A 9,294-nucleotide genomic window follows, 5' to 3' on the forward strand; every position below is an offset into this window, starting at 1 on the left:
AGAGCTAGCAGTGTCAGGCTGCCCAAGTCTCTAGTGCTCTGCTTGGCTTTGTGTTGGATGCCACGACCAGAGCTTGACCATTTTTGGCCTACGTCGCCTTTTCAGAGGGAACAGACTTATAGCTCCACCAGCAGACATCATGATAGAGGCAGATGAACTGGTTTGGGGAGTCTAAAGGACAGCTGCCACAAGTAGTAGGGCAAAGAGAGTCCTGGCGCTTCTATGATATCATACATATGCTAATAATTTAAATTGAACCATTAAACCATCTCTCCCACATCCATTAACCTATTGTTCTGGTAAGTTGTTTATGCCTCCCTGGGGAGGTGTGTGACGTTGACATTAAAGAGTTGGAATCAGCTGTTAGAAATAATTTTTTTGAAATGTTAGTAGTGACTTTTGTAGTAATTAAAGGTAGTAGATTTTTGGAGTGGATATTGATAAGAGTGAAAGTACGATCCGTTATTGTTCGTGTTACAGTTTTCTATAATGAGTCAGAGTTATTTGGCGTCAATGTGTGATGATGAGGAAGTTGTTAGAAGTTGTGGGCTTCCTTATATTGTTGGTAGTACTCCTTACAGTAATCCTTACTGTTGTTGTGGTCTTCAGTCCTGAGACTGGTTTGATGCGGATCTCCATGCTACTCTATCCTGTGCAAGCTTCTTCATCTCCCAGTACTTACTGCAGCCTACATCCTTCTGAATCTGCTTAGTGTATTCATCTCTTGGTATCCCTCTACGATTTTTACCCTCCACGCTGCCCTACAATACTAAATTGGTGAGCCCTTGGTGCCTCGGAATATGTCCTACCAACCAGTCCCTTCTTCTAGTCAAGATGTGCCACAAACTCCTCTTCTCCCCAATTCTATTCAATACCTCATCATTTGTTATGTGATCAACCCATCTAATCTTAAGCATTCTTCTGTAGCACCCTAACTATTTATCGTGCTTGTTTCACTTCCATACATGGCTACACTCCATACAAATACTTTCAGAAACGACTTCTTGACACTTAAATCTACACTCGATGTTAACAAATTTCTCTTGTTCCGAAACGCTTTCCTTGCCACTGCCAGTCTACATTTTATATCCTCTTTACTTCGACCATCATCAGTTATTTTGCTCCCCAAATAGCAAAACTCCTTTACTTCTTTAAGTGTCTCATTTCCTAATCTAATTGCCTCAGAATCACCCGACTTAATTCGACTACATTCCATTATCCTCATTTTGCTTTTGTTGATGTTTATCTTATATCTCCTTTCAACGCACTGTCCATTCCGTTCAACAGCTCTTCCAAGTCCTTTGCTGTCTCTGACAGAATTACAATGTCATTGGCAAACCTCAAAGTTTTAATTTCTTCTCCATGGATTTTAATGGGGATACCTATCGTTATGGTAATTGATTTATGACTCCTTGAGGACAATACTTCCTACTGAGAAGCCCCCCATCCCCTCTGCTCCTCTGTTCCCACCAGCTGTACTGAATACTCAGAAGTTGGAGAGAATGACTGCCAAGCAGTCAACCAATCAATTTACAAGGGGGGGGGGGGGAATAATTGTCCAATGCAAACACTCGTCATATTGAATCTTCTCATGCAATACACACATTCGTTTCAGTCGCCGCTCACTCAACATACTCGTTACTTAGCTATTCACCCATGTATAGGGCGCTGCCACTGCGATTTGTCCTTATGTCTGTGGGCAAAAGCTGACAGCTCAGAGCATTCTTTGTAGCTAACCGGTCATCACAGGCTAAGCTGCGGCCTCTGGTCGAACGAACCCTTGTGCCCATGCCCTCTCCTGCAACTGACACAGCACATTGTGAGACCAGCAGGTGCGACTTGGAATTATAGTTTTACCCCCTGCCCCACAACATACTCACTGCAGTTTAAAAATTCCATTTTACCCAATCCGAAACAGGGATTTTGTTGTCCATACACCTCGAATTTCTCATGCAAAATGTGTATTCCTCCCTTTTATGCGAGTTGTTTTTGACTATGGAGGAAATCACGACATAGACACGTTTTTACATTGCTAAAGTATAGTTACTTGTTGTGAAAATCCTATATAACAGTATGACTTAGACTATATTTGCTCTAAGTATTTTCTCACCAGGTAAAAAAATCTCTTCTTATCAACTTAATATTTTTTATGTCTTCCATCACATGACTATAATGTTAAACTCACTTTTGGATCTTGATGGAGTGCTAAGAACATGTTCTATCCCTGTCACATGAAACCTCCTCTCTTTCAAAGTCACTTGAAGTAGCCCAATGGCTCATTACCTGAAAAGTCTTAAGGTACCAGCACAGAGGAGTGGTAAATATCAGGCTAATCCAGAATGAGATTTTCACTCTGCAGCGGAGTGTGCGCTGATATGAAACTTTCTGGCAGATTAAAACTGTGTGCCCGACCGAGACCCGAACTCGGGGCCTTTGCCTTTCGCGGGCAAGTGCTCTACCAACTCAGCTACCGAAGCACGACTCACGCCCGGTACTCACAGCATTACTTCTGCTAGTACCTCGTCTCCTACCTTCCAAACTTTACAGAAGCTCTCCTGCGAACCTTGCAGAAATAGCACTCCCGAAAGAAGCACTTGCCCGCGAAAGGCAAAGGTCCCGAGTTCGAGTCTCGGTCGGGCACGCAGTTTTAATCTGCCAGAAAGTTTCATATCAGGCTAATACTATGTATCACTTTATAAATTCGGTAAGATTTTATTGTGATGGCCATCTCTCCCTGTGTAGGTGGCAGATTGAAACTTTGTTGAAACATCTTCCCACAGCGAGAAAACACCTGATTACTGCTCCAACTAGCAAATCATATCCATCGTACTCTCGCCCTCACTTCCACCCGCCTGGAAGCACGATATTGAAACCAAATTTATTGGCTAATCAGTTAAAGTGATTCTGAGAGCCTCTTTGCATTGTGAGTAATTTTTTTCCTGCAGTCCCCTCCCCCCAATGTATATTAAGAGATTGGCTGCTTGGTGGTCATGGTGACAATCTCTCCGACCTCTGAATGTCTGATATGGCCGACATGTGGATGCTGGGGAATAGGGTGCCGGCCTGCTGGCACCGCTACGGACATCTCCAGACGGTGAAAGCACTGCTAACCACAAGTCAGCAGACAGCGTGTGCTGCCGGATCACTAGTGTGTGCAGGCAGGTTTGTTTTCCATCAGATATGTTTAGTGTAAGGTGGAGTCGTTGTGGGGGAAGAGGGTGTTTCTGTTATCAATTGTCAGTGAATACAAGATCTCAAATATATTTAGTGCTTCAGCCTATTATTTGATGGAACTTTAAGGGGGTTAGGACGTCAAACGGGGCGACTTGGAGCAGGAGAGGCACCACAGGACATTTTAATTTCCACTGTCTATACTTTTACAAATAAATTCATAAAACTTTGTCAGTATGACCAGGAAGGATTCGGGATTCACACTCATAGCAGTGGAAGTTCAAAAACATAACAAAATAATTTTTTTTACATGTGAAATTTCATTATTTTATCGCTTACTATTGGCTACATTGGTTGCTATAGGTACATTTTTCTTCACAAGTAAGAGAGATTCTTTGATGAATTTTGCACAGCATACAAACCATACCTACAGGTGAATGATACTCTAGAATTTTCCAAATCTATTAAAAACTGTGGTAAAAATTGAGATAATTAACTACAAAATTTGATTTTTTTCGAAACATAAAATGTGAAACGTAACAGCTCATTCATTTTTTCATAAATTAAATAGATTCTATTTTACTCCTGTGCATTATGAAACAATTAATTTGATAGGATACTGCAAATGGACTATTTCCAGCGATTTTTGATATAGCAATTTCCCAAGCTGTCCCTTTGTCCCCAGCATTAGCTAACAGGAGTGCAGTATTCTGTGGAGGGACGAAAACCTATATCTATGTGTTTGAACACATTGATTCACACATTAACAGGAAGTAGCCAATTGAGAGAGACAGGAAACGGGCCTGGAATTTCCTGACAAAGGAATGCCACCACCTGATGCTTTGCTCAGGGCCACAAAAACAAATCGAGTTTCATCGGGTAGGTAGAGTTGTCACCTTTGTCTACGGGTTTGAGGTGTAAGTGTTACAACAGGAAGCAGCCACTTCAGACAAACAGAGAGAGAGAGAGAGGGAGAGAGCAGAGGTAGTTCCTGGGTATCAAATACCAAAGGATGGCGACTTCTGGTCCGCTGTCAGTGGTATTTAGTAGGTATTACATCATGGGAAGTGGGGGAGGGGAGAGAAGGAGCCCTGTTACCCAAAAACTGATTAAATAAAGAATATGCAAATTGATTTGAACAATATAATTGCACTGATTTCAGTCTTGTGTCCTCTCCAGCAGCTCAGCACAGGTAGTCCTTTTCCCACTAATTTCCATGTGGCAAGGGGACTGAGGGAGGGGAGGGGAGGTCTGGGAGATTTCCCAGGAGGGGCAAAAGAGTCTCAGAACTGAACTAGAAGGGATACCAAAAACATATGTCCCTTTTGCCGGAGGGGAGTGGGAGGGTTGCAAGATTTCTCAGACAAATGGATTATCCCCAGGACGTCATAAAACAATTAGCATAGCTACAGATTAATGGGTAGGGGAGGGGGAGACGTGGTCTATTTGTTCAATTTAATTAAAAATTAGCACATCAATTTGATATCAAGAGAGCCCCAGAACTGTCTTTACCCTACTAGTGCCACTGAGGTGAGCGTGATGCATCCTAAGGGGAGATCCGCTGGTGGAGCTCTTCTCCTGCTTGCGACAGTAAGCCATGTGGAACAGATCTAGTGTCAAGTTCAACCATTGCGTGTGTCTTGTGCATTGTGCCCGACTTATGCATTGTACAAGGTACAAGCTGATGTGAAATGGAAATAGTAATTACAGATTTGGGGAAAGTAGTTTCATTTAGAGGATGTAATTTGTAGGGCTCTCAACATCTTTAGTCATACCATAAGAGCCTTTCTGTATGCATTAGCGAACTGATGTAATCGTGTACACTATTCTATTTCTTATCTGCCACATACGCCCCGAAGTACGACTTTTACCTGGCCGCATGTACCAGCAATATATTAAAATGTGAAATGAAGCGGAGGCTTAAAATAGGTGCTTGAAAATGACCCACGGTTGAAATTGGGCACTTGCACAGATAATAAACAGAATACAGCCTGCTTGGGCCACGTTTTCATTCTCAAAACACATTGAAGCTACAGACACCCACAAAAATAAAACTTTAAATAATAAAGGATTCTGAAATACACAAAATAAATGATGTAGTTACCACTGTTATAAGAGGCAGAATATCTGGAACGCGATCAGCAATGACAGCGGATTTACTCAACGAAAGAACTGTCTGAACAACACTTATTTTTTAGCATCAGCTATTATAAGCTTTTTGGCATTCTGCCATCATCAGCTTACAGAAGATAGAAATAATTACGGCAAGATATTTTGCTAGAGTTATCTTTCATTGGTTATTCCTCTCTTCTGGAATCTGATGGCGGCAGTGTACTGAAATACATTGTAACAGTTAATATGGAAAACTGCGTGTGATCTAGATCACCTTTCGTTGTTAATTATATGAGAATCTTTCAAAAGATCACTTGTGTGCCTACATCGACAATAGAGCACTATCGTTGCCACAGAGAAGCAATAGCTACTGTAAACAAAAAAATAGAAAAACACGTTTTATCAAATTTCAGACACACAGTCGAATAATGAAGCTAGAGAAGCTATGGAAATATACTCCATAACTGCCGCAGTGGCACTGGTATAGCAACCGTAATAGGTCTTTAGAACAGAAAAAGCAGTCTTGGTTGCATAAAATAGGTTTATTTAATCATTACATTTAACGTGTTTCGGCTGTCCTAGGCACCAACGATCGTCACATGTGAAGATTAAGTAAACCTATCTTGTGCAACCAATAATGTTTTTTTTTCTGTTCTGTGGAAGTACTGTCGTAAGAAGACAGTGCCACCTTTGCTATAAACACTGAAAATATGTATATTATGAATTTTGATGAAAGTTTTTGGAAAACCACTTTTAAAAGTAAATAGTAATTGGTTTTATTTCTTTTTAAATCACATTTACCATAAATAGTAACAATTTTATTTCTTAAAAAATTAAATATACCAATCAATCAAGCACATCAAAAATATTACTAATAATTAGTGCAAAAGCAGGTTACTCCACAGCCATGGCCGGAACAACATCTAGACTGAAATTACATTTATCAAGAAAGAATAATCAAAAGCTCAAAATAGCATTTTCTACCAAAGAGTGAAGCTAAGCGATACTTCCTGTACAGTGAAGGATTGCTGAGACAACACAAAGTAGAGGTGTAACAAAAATGCAACACAAGTAAGTAATAATGAAACACTTATGTTGTTCACAATACCCTTCTGCACATTGTCTTTCTGCTTGCGGAATATTCCAACAAACCACTGCAGTGGATAATACTAACATCTTATCTTCTTTCTGAGGTCGATATCCAACTCATTATGGTGAGATGCTGCTTCAGTTTTCCAGGCAAGTAACTGCTAAGTCTGAATACACAAAATGGAAACCAAACATCACTGACATGGTCTGATGTCAGCTGAGAGTGTTATGTTTGGTGTGTGCAGTGGCTGGTGATGAGTAGTAAATGAACAGTGTAGGATTAGCTTGTTACTAAAACTAAACTCTGTCCGAACAGGCCTCGGAAGGCCCAACGGCATCGACCGACCGCCGTGTCACCCTCATCACTGGATTCGCTTATGGAGGGGCACGTGGTCAGCACACCGCTCTCTCGGCTGTTCTCAGTTTTCGTGATCAGAGGCACTTCTTGTCAGTAAATCAGCTCCTCAATTGGCCCCACAAGGTCTGGATTCAGTCCACTTGCCTAACTTTGGTGATCCGACGGCAAATTGTGTTACCAGTGTTGCAGGGCCATTGGCGTCGAATAGGTTTTTGTATGGTAAAATAACTTCTTGGCAATAATGTGTAAAGAAAACCATACTGTACGCTTGGGATAAACCAAACCCGATTGCTCTTTTCCCAACTGACTAGCCTCAAATACAGTGGGAAGAAAAAGTCTCTGCAGACTGATGAACGTCATCGATGTCATGGACTGGAGATTTAAACAAAAACAAATTTCAGCTTGAATGGAAAGATGTGTCAATCAGCCTTTTGGATCACTAAATATCGGAGCCAAAAGTTAGCAATAAAAGTGGTAAAGTGACATTGCAGTTTGTGTTTTATTTGCAATCCACAGAGATGTCCGAGGCGCTTGGGAAGCGCTCCACGCAAACATTGAGTTACAAGGACCTCAGAGCATGCGAAATAAACACAGAATAGCTTCGAGTGTAAAGTGCCTCTTTGCACTCGCATAGTGTTGGTCTTGCTCTTCAGAGTTACATGTACATCGTGCTCTTTAAAGGTGAATATTACCGACCCTAAAAGAAAGGTGATTGAGCAAGAGACGCTAACAGGATTAGTTAAGATTCTAGACGAAATACGGAACCGACACGGAATTCAGCCATCTGTAGCTTCGTACAGTGCTAACCGTTTCGTTTCATGCAGTTCGCAATCTTATAGGTAACTGTAGCCACGCGCGAGATTTTCATATTCTCTCCTGCTCGCTTGGTGCGAACTGTTAGTCCTACAGAGAAAACGAGCAGGATCTTTTTGTAGGAAATTTAATGTACTTAAATTTGTACTGGAACACATTTTCGCCGGAGGCCACGTTTGTCAAGTTATTTTTTTTTAAAAAAACAAACGTACAAAAGTTATCTTCAGACGTCACCAGTCAGACTTTCTATCATCGCGGCACTCTTTCTTACTAGTCGACAAAAATTTTCGACTACACGAACTATGCCCGATATTCAACATTTTTTGGTCTGTATTGATTGGGCTATTACACCATCAGCATAGTCGGCTAGTTCCTTAACTTTATTAATTTAAACGTGCCTGTGACGGTAATCATCGAAAAACGATTTTGTAAACGTTACGCTAGGACTAATTACGGTAACAGTTCTATCCAAAATTAATCCCTACAAGCACAGTACTTTTGTCGTCAGAAGGCCTGTCGAACAGAATGATGTGATTTTTTATTTTATGCTGTTAAAATTCACAAATTTGCTAAGTAATGTTTACACAAACGTCGATTTTACAATTTCTAAGTGTGCGAGTAAGCGAATGGCGTAAAAAGGCCAGACATCGAAAACCAAAAAGGTCGAATAACTAGTGCAGTCAGAGATTTTTGTACAGTGGAAGTCGGGAGTACTATGAACAACATACTAAGGAACCTTGACTGGTGCGGGCTGAGTGTGGGAATAGGAGTGCGTCTGAAGGTCACGTTTGTACTTAAAAAACTGGAAAACTACGGCCTGTAGCAAAAACGTATCCTAATGAAAAACTTAACTTCATTAAATTTCCAACACAGAGGTCCTGTTCATTTTTTCTGTCGGACTAATAGTTTGAGCGTAGCGAGCGAGAGAATATGAAAAACTCGCGCGTGGTTTATGAATGCCAGCTGTAACACTTCGGGCTGCATAAAGTGACAGCGGTAGGGTCATTTGAATCACCCTGTGTAACGTTTGATATTTTGGTAGCGCGTGTGCAATACGTTTATCTTCTCCCTTCTCTTTTTCTCCTCCTCCTCTCCTAAAGTCTGCGGCAATTGCCGTAAAGTCATCTTGCCCAGTGCCTCTGTCGTCTTTCGTTAGTTATTATTTGATCTCTACATATCTTTCTCGCTCTACTTGTTGATCTTCCTATCGGTCGATAATTCATTCCTATTTTAGGCATTCTGCTTTCATACATTCTTTTGACATTATCTTTCCGTTTATTTTTATATTCCTTCATCTGTTCTTTTGTGCTTTTCAGTTCTAGTTCTTGTCTGATTGTTGTACTTGATATCATATCGCATAGTCATTAGCCAGTTGTTGTCGTTCTTTTAATATGGCTCAGATTGAATGAATTGTATTTAACAAATACAATTTATTAGTAAAAAACTTCCTGGCAGATTAAAACTGTGTGCCGGACCGAGACTCGAACTCGGGAACTTTGCTTTTCGCGGGCAAGTGCTCTACCAACTGAGCTACCCAAGCACGACTCACGCCCTGTCCTCACAACTTTACTTCTGCCAGTCCCTATCTCCTACCTTCCAAACTTAACAGAAGCTCTCCTGCGAAACTTGCAGGAAGTTTCATATCAGCGCACACTCCGCTGCAGAGTGAAAATCTCGTTCTGGAAACATCCCCCAGGCTGTGGCTAAGCCATGTCTCCGCAATATCCTTTCTTTCAGGAGTGCTAGTTCTG

This window comes from Schistocerca americana, chromosome 7, assembly GCF_021461395.2.
Source record: "Schistocerca americana isolate TAMUIC-IGC-003095 chromosome 7, iqSchAmer2.1, whole genome shotgun sequence".
In the NCBI taxonomy this organism is placed as follows: domain Eukaryota; kingdom Metazoa; phylum Arthropoda; class Insecta; order Orthoptera; family Acrididae; genus Schistocerca; species Schistocerca americana.